Below are 20,696 nucleotides of genomic sequence, written 5' to 3' on the forward strand. Positions count from 1 at the left end.
GCGAGAATACACGCCTGTTGTTTTAAGCCACCCAGTTTGGTAGTACTTTGATACAGAAACAGCAGCCATGGGAAACTAATACAGGCAGTGACGCAGGCACTGAGAAGGCAGCCCTGTCTATGAGGATTCAGGCTCAGGTCTCCGCACTCCAGCCCACTCATGCCTTCAAGCCAGCTTGGGTAAGAGCCTCTGGGTCAGAAAGAGGATCAGGTTGGTGAGGTTGATGCTGAGCTCAGACAACCAGTTGATATTAAACTGAGACCTCACTATGATGCTTGGAACTGCTGGCTTAGTGGAGAGTTAGAAGCTATGACCCATGCCCTAAAGACTCTCACTGGCTGGCTAGGGAAGCAGTATACACCAGTATAAGACAATTAGCAAACGGAACAGAACAGTATTTCATTAAGTGCCTGCCATTGAAATATACACCTTAATTCCTGAGTTTGTTGAGCTTCTATCACAGGCTGAGAAAGGCCATAAAAATTCTCTGCAGATGGTCCAGGAAGAGGACCTAACATGACACAGATCATGCATTCCTCAAGGGGTTCACCAAATATACTGTTGGTGTGAAAGCACTTTATCATGCAGGCACTTCCCTCCTGTTGTCGTGAGAATGAAAGTGGCCATGCCCAGATAGGACCAGTGACTAAGAGCCAGGAGTCCAGGATCCCTGGCCTGGGTTTTACCCATTAAAGGAGATAGAGTGACAGTAGGTATTATCTTGAGGAGGAGGTGGGGGAAATAAAGAGAAGAATGAAAATTAATTAAAACAATTGATTTCTTATGTCTAATAGAGCTTTTCTTTTTCTATTTTGCTTCTGCAGCAGCATTTGGTATATATAATAAGACACTGTCTGAAGCTACTCCAAGGAGTTGCAACCTAGCTAAAGGAATGGGATGGTAGGGAGAAGGGCTCAGCTTCACTGGAATTTTCTCCGGAGCTAGCATCTTCCCAGTGTCCCAGCCAGGGACTCAGTCTAACCCAGCTGCACACTTTTGGAGTGACTGTCATGGGCTTGGTTCAGGAATTGTTCTATTTGGTTTTCTCAAAATTCTGTGAAATGCCTAATGAATTCTTTCCTTCCCTTTACAGTTGAGGAAGCTGTGGGTTCAGAGAGTCGGCTCATGGATAGGAGGTAGACCTGGGTGTGAAGCCAGGTTGCTGTGCTTCCCATCAGGGTCTTGCACCAGGCCACACTGCTCAGGGACCCTGGCTAAGCAGAGTAGGTTTCACCTTTTTAGAACACCTCCTAACCCACTCATCTTGCAAGGCTTGACTTTTAATCTTTCTTGGAAAGTGCTTCAAGATGCTGCACCCCTAGACCAGATTTTATATTCCTCCTCTCTGCTTCCACAGTGTGCTAGAGGGAGGTCTTTTATCGGAATTAATTCCCCGCTTCATAATGCTGGAAGCTTCTCTTTTCCAGAGACTCTAGGATGCTTAGAATGAGGCCTTTGTCTCATTGGTCCCTCCAACTTTAGCATCTAACACAAGAACTCATACTTTTTGGGTGCTCAATATATGCTGAGGAAATTACATAAATAATGATACAAGTCTGGGCAGTATAGATAAAACTGAAATTTAAATTTTCCACTACAAAAGTTACCATCTGATCCAACAGTGGGAATCCCTTTTGTGTTCAAATGATAGAAACCTGAGGCAGAAATTGTCAGGCTCTATACAGACCTCTGTCCTAATTAGGCCAAGAAGGTTCAAGGATGAATTCAAGGCTCAGGGGCTTATACATGCCTTCTTTGACCTCAGGGCTCATCATCTGCAAAGACCTATTGAAGGGCTAAGACAGTGTTCAGCCCTGGCCAGGTGACTCAGTTGGTTGGAGGGTTGTTCTGTACACCAAAATGTTATGGGTTTGATTTCGGTCAGGGCACATACCTAGGCTACAGGTTTGATCCCTGTTTGACTTGCATACAGAAAGCAACTGATTGATCAATGTTTCTCTCTCACATGGATGTGTTTCTCTCTCTCTCTTTCACCAATAAACATATTCCTGGGTGAGGATTAAAAAAAGATAGTGTTCATATGCTTGGCTCTACTTGATGGTAAATGACTGTATAGTGCACTCCATATCTTCACTTTCCCACTTAGAATATACTTTATTAGAATAGTCCAGATTGTGAACTTTTCCAAAATAATGGTTTTAAGAAAAGGTTCTAGGGAAAAGATAAGAAGCCTGAGGGGTGGTGAAGTGTATAAGGGCACTTCCCACTCTCTCAGCCTGGCTCCCAACCCCCAGCTTAACAAAATGCTGACTGCAAAAGACATCTTGCCTTAGAGGGTGCTGCCACAGTCACTTGACTCCTGGGAGCCATGTTTGTATTTAGAAAAACTTTGATTAGATGAGTACTCCATGAACACGACCCACCCTGGGCCACCTGTTTTGCCACAAGAGTTGGCATTGGGAGGCAGCTTTTATCTAAGAGAACTATTCTCCATTTAACTATAAAAGTCCACTTCTGGTGGGCCAAGGTCCCCATCTGCCTAGGGCTCAGCTGACTCAGGGAGAAGACTGTCCTTGGATTGTTCTCATCACTAAATAATTTCTAGCCAGCTACGTAGGAGCCTCAGAGCCACGTGAAGTGTTGTCTGGAGAAATCTCGCCCAGATATAATATTGAGACAACATTTAAAACTCCATTTAAGTGAACACAAAGAGAGGGCTCCTGGGTAAAAGAAACTTAATTAATCTTGTTTCTGTGTAGATACTTTTAATTAAATGTTGCTCCACATTCCTTCCAAGTAGATTGGAAAGGCCAGGCCATCTTGGCACTTGGTGGGGCTGAGTTGAGGGAAGCCAGCAGGTGGGTTCAGGCGATCAGAGACACTGGCAAGTGCACTGCCAGCCCAGGGCTGCAAACCTGGAACATGGCCCTGCCTCCTGCCCCTCTCCACCTCCCAAGTCAGGTGTGCTTCTAAGCATTGATCTGCCTTTCCTATCATCTCTCAGATGCCGCCTTCTCTCTTGTCCCCACAACCTTAGTTCTGGTTCAAGCCCTTGACATCCCTCTTCTAGATTATGACCATAGACTCCTCATTGTTCTCCCTGTCCCCAATCTCAATCTCTTTTAGTCAGTTCTAATTCACTCAGAATTAGACTCTCCTTAAAACCCTATTTTCGTTCTAGTGTTACCCCTCTGGTCAATAACTCAAAATGGGTCCCATTTTTCTGGTTAAATGAAAGCTCTTTCTCTTGAAATGGACAGAGTATGGTATCTCAGAAGACTGGTCGAGCTTAGGAGTGGCTGTGATGTTTGGAGGACGAAATGAAATGCAGTGGATCCCAGAAGAAGCCTCCTGGGGAGAAAATAACCAGAGTCAGGCAGTCTTTGAGGGGAAATTTGGATTTGAGGCAATGGAAACTGAGGAGACTAGAACAGAGGCAGCGTTCCAATTGCAGGAGAAACCTAGAGAAATTCATAAACCCATAAGAGGTTAGCCACAGGGAATCTCTATAGGGTAATCTGCTACCTGGGGCAGAGGAGGGACTGATATGCTATTGACATAGACAGAATTCCACTACAGCTGTGGCAAAGACTGGTTGCTCACCAATACCAATGTCTTCTCAGCTTTGGCATACAGTTAAATTACATTTTTTACACTCCCTCACTCTTTTGAAGAAAATGGGGCCTTTTGCTCAGTTTACTTTAGCTGAGTTTTGATTAATAAAACGTGAGTAGAAAAGATGCATGCCACTCCCAGACTCAGTTCCTAAAATCTAATCTCCTAAGAGGTGTTCTCCTTTGTTCAACACCTGGCTGGATGAAGGGAGTCCAGGGCAGGATTCTAAGGCTTTAGAGAGAATGACAAAGACATTAGATAAATGGATCCTGAGTCTCTGAATGACTCCTCGGAGTAGAGCCTCTCCTTCCAACTCTACTGCCAGTTCAGGTTGTGACACGATTAAGAAATAAACATGTATTTTTCAAGCCCCTGAGATTTGGAGATTGTTTGAAATCACAGTTGCCACCCTCCTGACTAATACCTTAGGTATTCTGCCATGGGGGTCACCTAGGAGAAAAAGAAGAAAGTAAGCCTGGACCACATATAGCCCCTATAGTAGGGCTTATGCAGATTGCTCTAAGCCTTGGCTGGTGCAGCTCAGTGGATTGAGTGCAGGCTGTGAACTAAAGGGTCGCAGTTCAGTTCCCAGTCAGAGCACATGCCTGGGTTGCAGGCCAGGTCCCCCCAGTGGGTGCCATGTGAGAGGCAACCATATATTGATGCTTTTCTCCCTCTCTTTCTCCTTCCCTTCCCCTCTCTCTAAAAATAAAGAAATAAAAATATTTTTTAAAAAAGATTGCTCTACAGGGGTAGGGCCCCCTCTCAGCCTAATCAGTGTCTCTTGGTCCTTCTTCCATGTCCCTCTGTAATGCCAAGTATGTCCCCAAAGACCAGGAGAAGAAACCTGGCACAGGCTCTGCCTTGATGGGGGAAAGTTGGAGTATTGTATCTGTCAGATTTTGGCTGTGATACCCCTGCAGAACTATAGGTTTACAATAAGAAGCAATTATATTTGTTATCACATGTCTATTTGTTGGCAAGTGTGGCAGCTCTGCTTCAGACTGAGAGCTGTGTTCAGATCTACTTCATGTGTCTCTAATTCTGGAATTGACAAACTCATGGCAGATTGCATAAGTGCAAACCACCAAACCAAACCACACAAGTACACTTAAGCTTCTGCTCATGGCACATCCACTAATGTTTCATTCATCAAAGTGAGTCACAAGTCCATTCAGTAGGGTGGAGATGTTTACTCTGCAGACTGTGAGCCATGGCAGAGTAGGAAGGGAAGAAGAATTGTGGGCAAATCCTAATGTACCACAAATACCATCTTAAAAAAGGCAGTGACCTGCCTAGAATTCAGTGTCCCTGGGCCTGTAGGACTGTGTTTGCTTGAGTGAGTGATGTAAGGAATTGCAAGGAATTGAGCTGCAAGGAATTGACCAGAATGTTTGGAGTAATGGGAAGTGAAAGTGGAGTCAAAGGCCTTAGTTCCTTGTCATGCTGCTAAGTGATCATGACCTTTGGGAAGTCATTTCTCTCTGGACCTCAATTCAATTCTCTAGGACCTGAGAGAGGTTGGCAGGGGGATTTCTAATATCCTTTCAATCTCATATGTCTGAAGACTCTAAGAAACCTAACTGTATGATCCTAAGGCAAGATCTGTGAGAGCCTATTGTCTTCAAGCCAGGCAACCAGACGTGTGTGCTCTTCTGCTCTAGCAGAGAATGTGGGAGAAGATGGTTTCTGCAAAACCCTTCCTAGAGAGAAGCTTGAGAGAAGACTCAAGTATATTTCTCTGTGCACATCTAAAAAGCCCTTAGATCAGGCTACTTGGGGCCTGATAATTTTTCCATTAAGAGGAAATAATTTTCTGGGTCTGTTTTGCTTATATTTATCTGCAGCGGACAGCATCATCTGCTGCACCCCTGACATGCCGCCCATCCCCCGGATGAGATGTGTGCTTGTGGGGAAAGGAAAGGGAAAGAGGTCTCAGCATCTTCCGGGCTGAATGAAAGGCCCAGGCAGCTACAACATGACCCTGGTATCCATCTCATGTGACCCAGTTCTGACCTCAGATACCTCCTGCTCCATCTTCTTCCCTAAAAAATAAATGTAAACAATAACCCAAACAAGAAACCCACCACTGTGCTATCTCCGCCCCAGCCCCCACCTCCTGCCTATCGCTTCTCCTAAGCCAGCTTGACAATAACCATTCATCACAAAAAAGAAAACAAAGTACGGAGAAACAAAAACCAATCTAAGGCTGCAAATTGACGTCAAACTTTGAAAAATGGACTGTGAACTGGTTGTGCGTTGAGTTCTTTCTGCTTTCCAGAGCAGATGGGGCTGGGCACCTCCTGTCACTAACCCTTATGGCCCAAGTTCAACTTAGAGGTGACTACAGTCCAGGGAGCAGATGTGACTTTCAGAGGTGACACTGGCATGCAGACGGGTGGAAAAGTCCTGCAGGATTTATGGCAAAGAAGAACTACCTCCTGTTCTGGCAATAGGCCCACCTGAGTGAGGGTCTTGAGTAGGCAGGGCCCAGGAGAGGGTGATGCTTACCCCATGCCATCCTTCTGGATTCTGGTCCTTATGGAGCTGGGGGTGTAAGATCCTGGCTGATCTGGCTTCAGGGGAGATTGAAGAAGGAAGAAATCCCAGATTTTGACACCTTGCATCTATATGTATAAAGGGCTTTACCAAGTTTACGGCATTTTCATAGGCATGATCTCATTCCCAGCAAGCCTGGGATATAAGTGGAGCAGCATATCCCATTGCAGAGCAGAGGAAAGTGAGGTGTGAAGATAGTCTATGGCTCACCCAGAGTCATACAACTTGTACGTGATCTGGTTGGACTAGAACCCAGGTCCTTCTGATTCCTGAGCTGATGAGCTTTCTATTTGGAACACTTTGAACTGCTTGGAGTCTGAGGGATCATTAACAATATCACTAAGTGCCTACACTTTTCAAAAGGGGAATCTCAAGACCAGAGAGGAAAGCTGATTTAACTGAAGTTTCAGTCAGTTGATAGAGTCTTAGGGTGCAGGGCCAAGGGGTTCCTGATTCCTAACCAGGTGGAAGCATCGTGCCTGCAGTGTCCCAGTGAAGACCTGGAACCCTACAGTGGGATTCCCAGAGGGAATGGCTGAGACTGCAATTGGTGGAACCAGATGGGACATTTGCCTCCCAGTCTTTGTCTCGAGACATGGTCCCTTTTGGTTCACTAGATTGGGCCTGAGGAGCCATAGGATGATGGAAATCTGGGAGGAAAGTGATTGGCCCCTAACTAATAATGTGTGATAAAGGCTAGTTCTGTCCCTTCAGGAAACTACTTCCTTCCCTCCTTTCTCCTCCTTTTACAATTAAATGCCTACTCTCCAAGCTGATCACCCAGTGCCTTTGACACCCAGTGTCTCCTGATGCTTAGGACTCCCTAAGGCCATGGCCCAGGTCTTATGGGGCCAAGGAGCACCAGATACTATGGGTTTTCCCCACTCCTCTCTGCCCACCAGGAGACTTCTCTCTTTCGTGACCCATTTCCTCAGGACTTGTCCCCTGGAAGAAGATCCAGCTTATCTGGCAGGCTCAGTGAAGGCTGATTGCAAGGGTTCAAATCCAGGTTCTTCTACCTATTAGCCCTGTATTCCTGAACAAGTTAATTAACTTCCCTTAGCTTCAGCTTTCTTATCTGAGAAATAAGGATAATAATACTTACTTCATAAGTTTATTGGGAATTTTAAGTGAATTTACGTAAAGAGCTTAGCACAATCTCTGAAGCATAATAAACATTCAATGAGTGTTAGTTATTTTTAGTTTTTAAAGCTATTCATGCTCTTGCCTTGATGGAAGCTAATGACTCATGGCAAAGTTAAAATAGATGTGTTTTTACAGAGATATAATCAAGGAAAGGCTTTATCAGAAGGGTATGGGGATTTAATTTCTGTGGGGAGAGCCCTTTTGAATGATGGGCTCTTCCATCTAACCATGCTGAAGAGCACATTGCAGGCCCTAGATGTGAATCATGACTTGAGTATTTGGGACTGTCAGCCAAGACCCTTATTTGAATTAGAACTCACACCCCTCAGCTGAAGCATGGGGCAAGAGGTTTTAAAATCATAGCCAGGTGATGAAGGGCACATGGGTAGGGAGTAAAGTGGGAAAAGGGGACAGGACCCCATGGCCTGGCACCATTTCAGCAGGGTGAGTAGGATCTTTTGCTTTTTGCAATCCAATGAGCAGGATCCCAGAACGACCATCTCCACCCCCTGCCTCCAAACACCTATTAATGGCGTGTTCTTGGAGAAGGTATTTAATTTCTCTGAACTTCTATCTTCTCATCGGGACAAGATTGAAATAAATAATGTAGATAGAAAGCGCTTTGTAAATGACAGACCAAAGTATTATTTTTTTTTGTATAGCTTTTACTTGAAGTCAAATGACTTCAGATTTGGTAAATCTAAAGGCTACTATCTGTGAACTCCACCCTTGCTCTTGCCAGAGCTGTGGTTGTATGGGAGCAGTGATCCCTAGAAAAACACTCAAGTGTGTATGGAGGGAAGGGGAGAGGTTACTGAAGGAGAGGACACAGACATATCCTAGGTGCTCAGAGCAGGGGCTGAGGTGCTGCTAGGCTGCCTGGGAAATGAAGGTGCAGGTGGGTTCAAGTCCATAGTGTCTTCTCTGTCTTGGCATTTTGGCCTTTCTCTGTGCATTTGCTCTGCTCTCTTTGCATTCAGTCAGTTTACATTACTTACTCAACAGTTCTACTTACCTATAGTTTCAACTTATTTGTGACCATGGTCTTCCTAGCCCCGTCTTTGAACAGACTTGTCACTCTACCATCCACAGGCACCAACGGCACTTTTCCTCTCAACATCTTTGCTCAAACCCCAGAAGGAACCTGACTGTTTTGTGACTTGTAAGACCATACAGCATTATGGATCAGTTTCTCTTAGGTCCTGTGCCCACCCCTTATCCAGTCATCTGAGACTAGAAGAACAGGGTCCTGTGCTACTTAAGCAGTGGAGGATTAGGGTGGTGAGTGTTCCCTTAGAATGGTCTGTAGATGGGTGAGGACGTGATCAGAAGTCCTATACCATGTAGACAAATCACAATGTCTCAACAACAAACTATCCAGGTTCTTCATCTGGAAAGCAGATTATTATGTAGGTTAAATGAGTCAGTTGATGAAAGTGATCTGAACCCCATATCCACTTTCTTTTCTTTAATTAATTTATTTTTATTGTTGTTCAAGTACAGCAATATCTACTCCCATTTTCTCACCCATATCTACTCCCCCCATCCCACCCACCCCTACCCCACCCACCCCCACCTCCCACCCTTGATCTTATCTAACTTTGGCTTTGTCCATGTGTCCTTTAAACAAAAATATGAAAGCTTTCACAAATTTGCATGTCATCCTTGTGCAGGGGCCATGCTAATCTTCTCTGTATCGTTCCATTTGTAGTGATGTGCTGCTGAAGTGAGCACCTGTAGGCACTTTCTTAATGCAGGCCTTTATCACCTCTCTCCTGGACTAACCCAAAAGTCCCCCAACTGGACTCTTGGCCTCCAATTTTGCCTCTCCCCTCATTGGATCAAGTCTATTTTCCACTGAATTGCCATAGTGAGCTTTCCAAAATGTAAATTTGAAGAGCTACAAGATCACATGCTGGTGAGGATGTGATGAAATAGACATCTTATATTTTATTGACGGGGCTGTAATGTTGTTACAAGTCCAGTGACTAGTAGGCTGCAATACCTATTAATATTAAAAATACCATAAACTTAGATTTTACATTCCTGCTTTTGGCAATCTATCCTGTAGAAAGAAAACCATCCATATGTAATACTTACCTGAACAGGTAAAGCAATTTTATTGCAGCATTATTTTAGGTGTCAACATATATATTCAATAAATAAATGTACTTAAATAACCTGAATATCTAACAATAAATGGTTAATTAAATTTTACTGCATTTATGCACTGGAAAGTTGGACACATTTTTTAAAAGGTGGTAGTTCCACATCTATTGACTAGGCGGTACATCACTACATGAGATAAATGGCTAGCTTAGGGAAGGTTATGATGTCATTTTGAAAAAAAAAACAATGAGTGTGGACTTCTGGCCAAGATGGTGATATAGGTAGATACACTGTGCCTTCTCCCACAACCAAAAGAAGGACAACAAATTTAAAAACAAACAAACAAACAAAAACACAGAACTGACAGAAAATCAAGCTGTATGGAAGTCTGACATCCAAGGAATTAAAGAAACATTTATCCAGTCTGGTAGGACGGTTGGACATAGGCAGCCAGGGCAGAGAGGACTCCAGGCATGTAATGGCTGGTGGACTGGGTAGGGGAGGTGGTAGCTGGTGGAGCAGGAAGTCCCACATTTGTGTGTGGATAAACTGGAGGAACAACTTGGGGAGTTAAACAGATCATGCAACCCAGGGTTCCAATTCAGGAAAATAAAGCCTCAAAACCTCTGACTAAAAAAATCTGTGGGGGTTGCTGCAGTGGGAGAAACTTCGAGCCTCATAGGAGAGTTTGTTAGAGAGATCCACAGGGTCCTAGAAAACACACAAAACCACCCATTTGGGAATCAGCACCAGAAGGGTACAATTTGCTTGTGGGTAGTGGCACAAGTGACTGAAAGCTGCCGAGAGCTGAGCAAGCAGCATTGTTCCCTCTCAGACCCCTCCTCTCACATACAGTACCCCAGCACAGCTACATAAGTTGCCCCCTCCCTGGTGATTGACTAAGGCTCTACCTCTTACTTCATAACGGTCACATCCAGATGAAAAATATGGCCCCAATGAAAGAATAGATCAAAGCTCCAGAAAAAATACAAATAAGCAATGAAGAGATAGCCAACCTATCATATGCAGAATTCAAAACACTGGTAATCAGGATGCTTACAGAAGTGGTAGCAAAGTAGAGGAAAGGTGAAGGCTATGCAAAACAAAATAAAGGAAAATATACAAGGAACCAATAGTGAAGGGAAGGAAACTCAAATCAATGGTTTGGAGTAGAAGGAAGAAATAACCATTCAACCAGAACAGAATGAAGAAACAAGAATTTGAGAAAAAATGAAGAGAGGCTTAGGAACCTCCAGGATAATTTTAAACATTCCAACATCCAAATTGTAGGGATGCCAGAGGAGAAGAGGAGGAGCGAGAAATTGAAAAGTTATTTGAAAGCGTAATCAAGGAGAATCTCCCTAATCTAGCAAAGGAAATAGACTTCCAGGAAGTCCAGGAAGCTCAGAGAGTCCCAAAGAAGTTGGACACAAAGAGGACACACCAAGGCACATCATAATTAAGTTACCCAAGATTAAGGACAAAGAGAATCTTAAAAGCAGCAAGAGGAAAGTAGTTACCAACAAAGGAGTGCCCATAAGACTATCAGCTGATTTCTCTAAAGAAACCTTGCAGGCAAGAAGGGGCTGGAAAGTATTCCAAGTGATGAAAGGCAAGGCCCTCCATCCAAGATTACTCTATCCAGCAAAGCTTTCACTTAGAATGGAAGGGCAGATAAAGTGCTTCCCAGATAAGGTCAAGTTAAAGGAGTTCATCATCACCAAGCCCTTATTATATGAAATATTAAAGGGACTTATCTAAGAAAAAGAAAAAGATAAAAAATATGAACAGTTAAATGACAACAGATTCACAGCTATCAACAACCAAACCTAAATAAACAACAACAACAACAAAAAACAAAAATGAACTAAGCAAACAACTAGAACAGGAACAGAATCACAAAAATGGATATCACATGAAGGGTTAGCAGCTGGGAGGGAGAGATGGGAGAATGGGGGAAAATGTACAGGGAATAAGAAGCATAGATGGTAGGTACAAAATAGATGGGGAGGTTAAGAATAGTATAGGAAATAGAGAATCCAAAGAACTTATATGTACAACCCCTTGACATGAACTAATGGGGGGGATGCAGGTGGGAAGGATGGTGCAGGGTGGAGAGGAATAAAGGGAAGAAAAAATGGGACAGCTGCAATAGCACAATCAATAAAATATATTTAAAAAAGAAAAAACAAGTGTGAAAAGTGGCATAATTATGTGTGTATATGTTCATATTTGTTTGATGAACATGGAAATGTGGAAAATTACTGAGTGCAGTGCAGTGTTTTTTAACCTTAGTAAACATCAGAATCACTGGAAGGGATTGTAGCAGTTTGTATTTTTTCCAATTTTTTAAAATTGAGATACAATTGACAGGTAATGCTATATAGTTTCAGGTACACAACATAATGATTTGATATTGGTATTTATCATAAAATGATCGCCACAATAATTCTAAGTAACAGCCATTAGCACAAATAGTCACATTTTTTTCTTGTAACGAAGAGTTTTATGATATACTCTCTTAGCAACTTTCAAATTTACAATATAGTCTTATTAACTGTAATCAGAAGACATTTCTAACAAGCTCCCAGATGGTGCTAATGCTTCTATTTCAGAAACACACTTAGAGAACCACTGGTGTGGAGGAGTAACAGAAATGGAGTAGAGGAAAATATGAAAAGTTTTCTTTCTGCAATTCTTCATTCTCTCACTGGATTTAACACACTTATGTAACTGCTACCGATTTTGAAGAGGAATATAGTAAAAGAGAGGGGAAGATCCCCAAAAAGGAAAGGAAATCTGGTTAGCCCACATCACTCCCTTTCCTAATGTTCTTAGCAGCTTACACCACATGCTGGATAAAGTCCAAACTCATCAGTGTGGAGTCAAGGACTTTGGGGATTGGGCTCCTGCTTTTTTCCCCTTCATCCTTGGTTTGTCCGGCAGTGCTTGGCCAAAGTCCCCTGGCTGTACAGAGCTGCCTGCCACTCCCAAATGTGTTTACTGTTTCACACAGCCTGGCCTAGTTTATGTAGCTGCCTGTGTGAGTCCCTCAAGGGCAGGTACTGACTTGCTTGTCTTTGGATTCCCAGCACCAAGTGCAGTTCTGTATGGAGGTAGTAGGTGCTTGATAAATTTTGTTGAATGGGAGGATGAATGAATAAACAGTGACACCCAAAGAGAGCTGCTGAAGTTGAACTTCCTATCCAGCTTTAACCTCGTTCTACCAAGAATTTTCTCTGAGTGGGTGGGCTGTTTCTAGTTCCCAGGTGCATGTGTATCAAAGAAATGCAAACAAACCCAAACACCCAGGAGAATGGGCAGGTGTGGTTTGAGGAGTCTGTGCTCCAGACTCACCTGCTTCTCCTCAAAGCTCTTCAGCCCCTCCTCAATTTTCCTGAATGCACTCAGTCTAAGTGGGTAATGGCAGAGGGAAGATGGAGGGCACGGGGAGGTCCCAGCATGTGTTTTCACAGGGGGCTGCATCATTATGCTAATTCTCTTTGAAGCAAGAGAACTTTTATGAATGAATGGGTGCCCATGGATATGGATGTGTGCGCATGTGCATGTTCATCTACAATTAATGATAAAGCCTCATTTATGTGGACTTTGCAGTTTATAAAGGATTTCATGTTCATTATCCCATTAAGTCCCCATGAAACCCTGTAATTTATACAGAGTGAGTATTGTCATTTCCATTTTTCTGATGAAGAAAAGGTGTTGAGAGTTTAAGCGACTTGCTCAGGATTACACTTTGAGGACGCCTACCAAGATACAGATCAGTGGCATCACCTGGTTCTGTTTCTGGGCCCTGAGAATGGGCCTTAGCATCCAGGGACCCAATTCAGGAGGCCCTCTTCCTGGGACCCAATCACCCCTCCTGAGGACTGCATTACTCCAACACCCTCATGCCTTGTTAGTCAGTTCATCATTCATTGGACAGCTATTGAATTCTGTGATAAGAAATATATATTCGTTCTTTGGTTCCTGGTTCCTGACAGAAAGCTTTTAAGTCCTTTGGAACTGCCAGGGTGATAAGAGGATATTTTTTGTATGCTAATGAGACGACTGGTGGCAGGGAGCCCCTGGAGAGCTGCAGGATGGCGACTGGTCACCAGAAAGACCAAGCCATGATAAGAAGCTTGGAATTTTCAACAGCACAACAATAACAACAATAATAATTATTCTAGATGAGGCATTGTGGGGAAGCTAACATAAAAGGGGCCTCTTTAACTGGGTCTCATGGGTTCTACTGAGCCTCAGGGGCCCCAGGAGTTCCTCTGGACATTTAGAGATGTGGATCAAGGTGACTGGGTTGACCAGTCAGCCTATTTTCCTTTGGAGATTCATTCCTGACGTGTGGGCCTATCTTCCATAGGACTGTCAGCACTCGAGAACAGGAGAAACTGCTGAAAAGAGTGCAAGCCTCCTATGGGCACTGGGACAGCAAGTGGGGGCAGGTGGGGGTAAGCCCAGAGGATAGGGTACAGAGTCATAGAGTCATAGAGTCATAGAGTCAGATGAAAAGTGCAAAACTCAGTCCAGCTGCTGCTGTTCAAGAAAAGGGTGCATGGACTTTAGCTGGGACATGCAGCCCCCTTCAAGGCTGGAGAATAGGATCACCATAAATGTACCACCCCTAATCTACTCTTCAGTCTTTCATACTCTGACACTTTCTTTTTTGTATTTGTTTTAGTATCTGCTATGGTCTGAATCTTTTCCCACAAAATTCATTTATAGAATTCTAACCCCCAAAGTGATGATAGTATTAGAAGGTAGAGCCTTTGGGAAATAATCAGGCTGTGAGGGCAGAGCCCTCATGAATGGAATTAGTGCCCTCATTAAAGCAGTCCAAGAAACCTCCCCTGCCCCTCCTACTGTGTAAAAACACAGCAAAAAAGCACTGTTTATGAACCAGGAAGAGAGCCCTCATCAGTCACTAAATCTGCTAGTGCCTTGATCTTGGACTACCCAGCTTCCAGAACTGTGAGAAATAAATTTCTGTTGTTTATAAGCCACTCAGACCATGGTATTTTGTTATATCAACCCAAGAAGCCAAGACACTATTATTTCCCCCTTGGTCTTTCAGTCACTGGCTGTTTAAAAGGGACAGTGGAAAAAGCAAGAGTTTTGAAGCCAGGTAATGTGGTTAGACCCTGCCTTGACTACATACTAGCTCTATGATATTAGACTAGTCCCTTCTCTGGGCTTCATTTACCTCTTTCAGTGAAACATGGATGATAGGAATAGTACCTAACGCGCAAGTTCATGGTGCGGACTAAGTGGAATAATGCCCTGAGCTTGGCACAGGGAAAGCTAGCTCCCTTCCATGTTGATCATGAGTCTCCTTTTTCTTCCCTCTCACCAGATATTAGAATGGCCACCCACCCACAAAATGCTTAAGGGCTGCAGCTGTGTGAGTATACATTTTCCTTTCCTTTTAAAAATATGTAGAAAACAAAATATAGATAGGAGGGGCACCCTCCCCAGGGAAAAAGTCTGGTCGTGGTGGCAGGGAAGAAGCCACTTTTAGAACACGGGAGAATTGGTGGTGAAAGTGAGGGAGCAGAAGGAATAGGCTTCCAAGATATCATCAATGACCATCTAAGAGATTATTCTAGAAAACTTCAGAATCACCTTTGACCCCCTTTTCCTTCTTCTCCCAGATTCAATTTGTTATTCTTCCTACAAATGTTTTTTTAGTGTCTGCTATATGCTAGACATTATTTAAACACATCCCTCCTACAGTCTGGCCTGAAGGCAGACTTTTGTTTATTGACTGTCTACCACAGGAGCCAGGGCCACTGTGTTGGGTAGCTGATAATATTCTCTCAGTTAATCCTCACCACAACCACAAGGAGGTATTAATCTAGTATCCCCATTTTACAAGCAGGGGTCACTGGGGCTAAAGAACCTGCCCAACATCCCATGGTGAGTGAGGAGCCAGAGCTCAAACCCAGGTCACCTTGCTCCAAAGGTTTGGTTCTGCTACTCTGCATTGGCTTTGTCTCTTGCAGTGGTATCCTCATGTTTCTGTACCCCATGCCATCCTCCAGGCCACCATCAAAATGACCTTTCTAAAGTTCCAACAGCCTAAGTGTTCTTTCCAAGACCTTCTCATGCTTCCCTCAAATACCTTTCCAGCCTTGTCTTCTGGTACTCTCCTCCCAGTCCCCAGCTGGAGTCATCACTCTCCAGGCAAACCAAGTATTTCCACACCTCTATGCCTTGCTCACACAGTTTTTACTCCCTTCTTGAAACAGCCAGATGAACACTCACACTCACTTCCTCTGTGAAGGCCCTCTGGGCCCTCCTAGCAGAATCAGTAGTTCTGTCCTGTGTCCCCACACCACTTGCCTTTGATCTCTGTATAGCACCCATCCTTCAGTATATTAACAAATTTATTTTTCATTCCTGGCTGAGTTTTACTTATCTTTGTACTCCCAGTGTCTTGTACAGTCAGTGCAGGGCACATAAAAATATTCTAGATGCTTTTGTAGAGCTGAGCTAAAATCACACTGTCAGAGATGCCCACCTACACTCTACTCACCTGAGGCTGCTTTCTGGACCTTATCCATGCCTGCTCTTATTTCCTCAAAACCACTCCTGGGTCTCATTCTTTTAGGAGCTCTTGATAGAGGGTCAAGAGTCATGTCCAAAGCCTTGGTATCACTATTGCCTCATGCTGTGATCGTCATGGGCCTTTGGCCTCTTGGACTCCCTGTTGTCTGCCACTCTCTTTCAGCACCTCAATACCACTACGAGAAGCAGCTGGAAATGGTATATTGACCCCCAGGAATTTCTGTGGAGTAGGATGGGATGGGAATTGTCCAGATTGATTAAATGCTGGCCATGTATGGATGAAAGAGTAAGCACCATCCCCCAGGTGGGAAGTTAGTCTCAGAGAGCAGGATCTTTCAGAGAGCAGAGCTTTGTGGCTCCTCCAGGAGGGCTGCAGGCCTTCTCTGGGGCTCTGGGTTGGGAAGAAGAGCCTTCCACTGATATGGCCCTCTGGACTGGGGTGAGAATGAGGAGCTTTTCCTGGAGGCTCTTAAAACACCATTATGACTAACCTCCACCAACACCAAGGGTGGCCACTTTATCCTCACTTCCCTGAAGAGAAAACTGAGCTCCTGAGGGGCATGCCTATACTTACCAGACAGCAAAGTAGTTAAGGTAGGATTTGAATCCCCCTCCGAGGAAAGACCTAGGACAAAAAAAAATCTCTTGGGTATTTGATATGACTTGACTTATGAAAGTGCTGGCTGTTAGGATCCCTGAGTCCAGGCTAATCTCAGTTCAAGAAATCCTGATAGATTCAGTCAGCCTCTCAGAGCTTTGCTTCATAGTCATAATGGCTGCGCATTGAGTGCTGCCTGATTTGGCACCAAAACAAAGGCATATCCCCTCTTGGTCAGTTTGCACTTCTGCTCTTCTTTTGGTGGCATAATGGCACCAGGTGTTAGACTGGTGGAATCAGACCAGACCTTGGTTCAGCAACCTCATTACTCGAGTTCTGGCTAAGAAAGAATTCTAAGAGAAGACTCAAACTATAAAAGAAAGTTTATTTAGAACGTCACAGAGGTGGAAGAAATGAGCCATAGAAGAAATGATCTCAGGAAACAAGTTACAGAGCAAAAGAAAGGCCCTCGGAGCTAAGGAGAAAGAGAGGCAAGGAAAATTGGCCTGCGGGGAGGGCATAGAGAAAGGCACAGGATGTGCTCCATGGAGAAAGCCAAGCTGAGCCCTTGTCTTGAGAGTATTTATCTGGAGACCTAAGTGGAGGATCCCAACAGAATGTTCATCAGCTTCCCTGGTGTGTCCTTTCACGGTCATGGTTTCTTCTGCTTGATTGTCACCAGAAAAGGAGGTCATTAGTCAATACAGCTGGTCCTAAGGTCAGCCTTGGCATTACTTGACTAGTTTTGCTGCTTTTCTGGGTCCGGAACAGAAACTCAACTGAGGCCTAGATGTATTTGATGTGGGTCAGAATTACACTGTCCTGGGGACTTAATGCTTAAGGGCTTTTCTCTGGCCCTTTTGTTTCCCCTTTAATGGGGTTTAAGCCACAAGACTAGCAACATGCCTGGGGAGGAAAAGTCAGGGGGTCTAAACCTCATGACCAGCAATATTCTGGGAGAGGAAAGGTTACCCTGGAGATGAGGTCCTTTTTTTTTTTTTTTTTTTCAGTTTTGCCCATTGCTAGGCACCTGGGGTTTGCTGCGCTAATGATGCTCTGTACCTGGCCCATGGTCCTTGCTCTGCTCATGCCTGTTCAATTGCCTACCACCCTTACACCTTCAGCTCCCAGCTCCTTTCCAGAGGTTACTGGCAGATATTCTCTCCCTACCAAACTTTTGTCAGGCTCCTCTAAGCTCTCTTTTCTACATGGCTATGACCTTGGGTTTCTGAGTCTGTCCTTGCAGAGCCCAGTTTTAGCAAGGACCCTGCTAAGCCAGTTTAGAGAGACTCTCCCCAGTCTTAATATGTAACTACCCATGCCTGCCTTCAGCAACAACCCCCCTCCCCTTGATGTCTCCTATTGGAAATTTTCCATTCACTGGGCCCCTCACACTTCTTGACTATAAATCTCTGCTTGTCCTTGCTGCATTTGGAGTTGAGCACCATCTCCCCCCTATTGCTATAGTTTTGAATAAAGTCTTCCTCACTTTTAACAATTGCCACAATAATTTTTTCTTTAACACTGCTTCCACATCCTGAGCTAGGGCAGAGGCTGAGACAAGAAAGAGCAGTGAGTCATCTCACACCTTCCTACTCCTGTTGGTTGTCAGTCCTGACTGGCACAGCAAGTGGGAGCTGTTGCAGGAGTCAGGGTGAAGCCTCAGGACTCCATAATTGAGGGGCAGGACAAGAATCAGCTGCCCCTGAAGAACAGGCTACCTTGGGTGTGTCTCCTTGGTAACTGAGGAGCTGCCAGTCTGTGTAGCCAGTGCAGATTTTTTACCATGTACTCTGGTGTACAAGGAATGTCACCCTACTCTCTCTACTTTTTAAATGAAGTGAAATCTGATGTTGGGTTCCCATCCTACCAGGTTGTCAGAGGCTCTTTCCTACCAACCCCTTCCCTTGGGCCAGGGCATGCAGAGAACAAACATAGGTCCCCACTGACATTGTCTCCAGCCCTGTGTGGACCTGGAGGATGTTTGGTTATATTGTATTTCCACCAGATTTGGGAATAAGAAAGGAATCTCTTTAAGGCTCTTTGGCAAGACATTCCATCTAGGACCCTCTCGTCTGACCAGCCTCGGAAATCCCTCTCTTTCCCTGATTCATTTAGCACTCCTATCCAGCCAGAAAACACAGGGTGGAAGCCGTCTTCCTGTAACCTCTGTTTCCTTTTTGAAGAGGGAGAGAAAATTACTTTCAAATAAAACAAATTGACATCTCAATACATCATCCTGCCTGTGCCTTGCTTCACCAAGAGAAAGTGGAGGTGTGCCTATGTTGCTAGGTTGGGAGGAGCAGGAAGGGAATCACAAGAAGCAGGCCGTGGAGTAAGGTGAAGGGTTTTCATAAAGGGAGGCATTTTCGTACAAGGAGGAGCACTATCTACAACCCCCTCCCACCCCAGGGTCCCAAACCTGTAACTTCAAAGACCTCCAGGAAGAGGGTCAGGGCTCTCTTCCCCTGAGAGCTTGGTGGAGGTCTAAAGAGACAGTGTGTTTGTTCATAAAATTTGAAATGGGGAAAGGGTTCAGAGGGAAGAATGAAAATAATAAAACTCCTGCTGAAAATACCAGGCGGGAGCTGAACAAAGTTTCTGTCCCTCTGCTTATACTGGAATCTGCGGGTGCATGGGGGCCTTCCTGCAAGAGAGTGAGTCCTGCACTGACCTCTTGGCCATGTCCGTTTCTCCCTGTGTGTGTGTGTATGCACATGAACGAGCGTACACTAGCTCTTGGGCTGTGCTGGGTGCTGCGAGACCAGAGGGAGTGGCTGTGTGCCCATCCACCTAGAGCGCTATATGCTAATGAAGGAGGCATTACAATGCCACTCCCCCGGGGGCCTGAGCTCAGATTACATCTCCATTAATACACTCCTGGAGTGCATGGTGATTGGCATCACTACAATAAACAGTAAATGAGTGAATAATAATTGGCCATCTATTGCAAGTGTTGCTGAGGTTGCCATGGCAATCACACCTTTTATTAAGCTTTATTAAGCTGCAGCTGTGGGGAGTGCTGTGCTGGGGGTGGGGCTGGGGTAGGGGCTGGCCTCCCCGGGCACCCAGCAGAGGGCCTGTCCACCTTAGTGACCTTTCCCAGGAGCTCTTGAAGTAGAGTCCAGATGGAGGGTGGGCTGCTTCTTTTTTTTTTTTTAAGCATTCACCTTCTCTGGGGTATTTGGGAGGAGTTGTTTAACCCCTAACTTTTAGATAAGGAAAGGGTTTTTCCTATCTTTTCCTCAAACACATGAGGAATAGGAAAGGGGGACAATGTTGTTCTATTTCCCTTGAGCATTTTCCCCCTGACCAATGGTAAATATTAAAATTAGAAAAATAAAATTCACATTATGAGCAAAAATTATATTCATTTTAATTTAGAATAATGACTAAAATCTTTCAGATAAGGTGCTATTATCCTGTCTATTATTCCTCTCCCTTCCACCCTCCACCAAGGAATTCTAAATCCTCTATGCAAGGAAAAGATTTTAATGCAAACTCTAGAATATCAGATTGTTGTAGTTCCTGTCCACCAGAAACAAGCAGTACAGTACTATTCTCTCATGCAAGAGTATAAGACACATTCTCTTGGTCTTTCTTGCTCTCTCTCTCTCTCTCTCTCTCTCTCTGTGTCTCTCACATATGCACATGCAGAAGAGCGATCTGGGAGCTTCTTTCTCTGCTTGTGGGTCTGTTCTTGCTGAATTCTGATCTAAGTGTCGGTGGGTATGTTTCTAGACATCAAAAGATTATAAGTAAAGGACCATGGAGAGAATGGGGAGGACCAGGAATGTCCCTTTATTTTGGTGGATTTTAAAACAAGTAGCTTATTGTTAAAACTGTTCAGGACTGTCTGCCTTATGCAGCTTGAAGAGAGTCAGAATTGCAAATGCTCACTGGCAAGTCAGGGAAATATTAACTTCAAATATTTTTTTCTACAAAAGATATACATTATACAGTCTGTAGTTTATTTCAAAATACTTCAGTACAGTACAGGGTGTGAGTTGCCAAATTTAGCATATTAAAATACAGAACACATTTAAATGTAAATTTCAGAGGAATACCAAATAATTTCTTAGTATAAGTATGTCCCAAATATTAAATATATTTTACCTGGCAACCC

At 44.2% G+C, this 20,696-nt stretch overlaps 1 non-coding gene across 1 annotated transcript; it reads right to left on the reverse strand.

Annotated features, from left to right (window-relative positions):
- Positions 1-8,909: 8,909 nt before the first annotated feature.
- LOC119050850 (U6 spliceosomal RNA) lies at positions 8,910-9,015 on the reverse strand. The gene has a single exon (XR_005082822.1). It is a non-coding gene; the product is annotated as a U6 spliceosomal RNA (small nuclear RNA).
- Between the last annotated feature and the right edge of the window lie 11,681 nt (positions 9,016-20,696).

The sequence above is a fragment of the Artibeus jamaicensis genome, unplaced genomic scaffold (assembly GCF_021234435.1).
Source record: "Artibeus jamaicensis isolate MK-2021 breed Jamaican fruit bat unplaced genomic scaffold, CSHL_Jam_final contig_585, whole genome shotgun sequence".
NCBI lineage: Eukaryota > Metazoa > Chordata > Mammalia > Chiroptera > Phyllostomidae > Artibeus > Artibeus jamaicensis.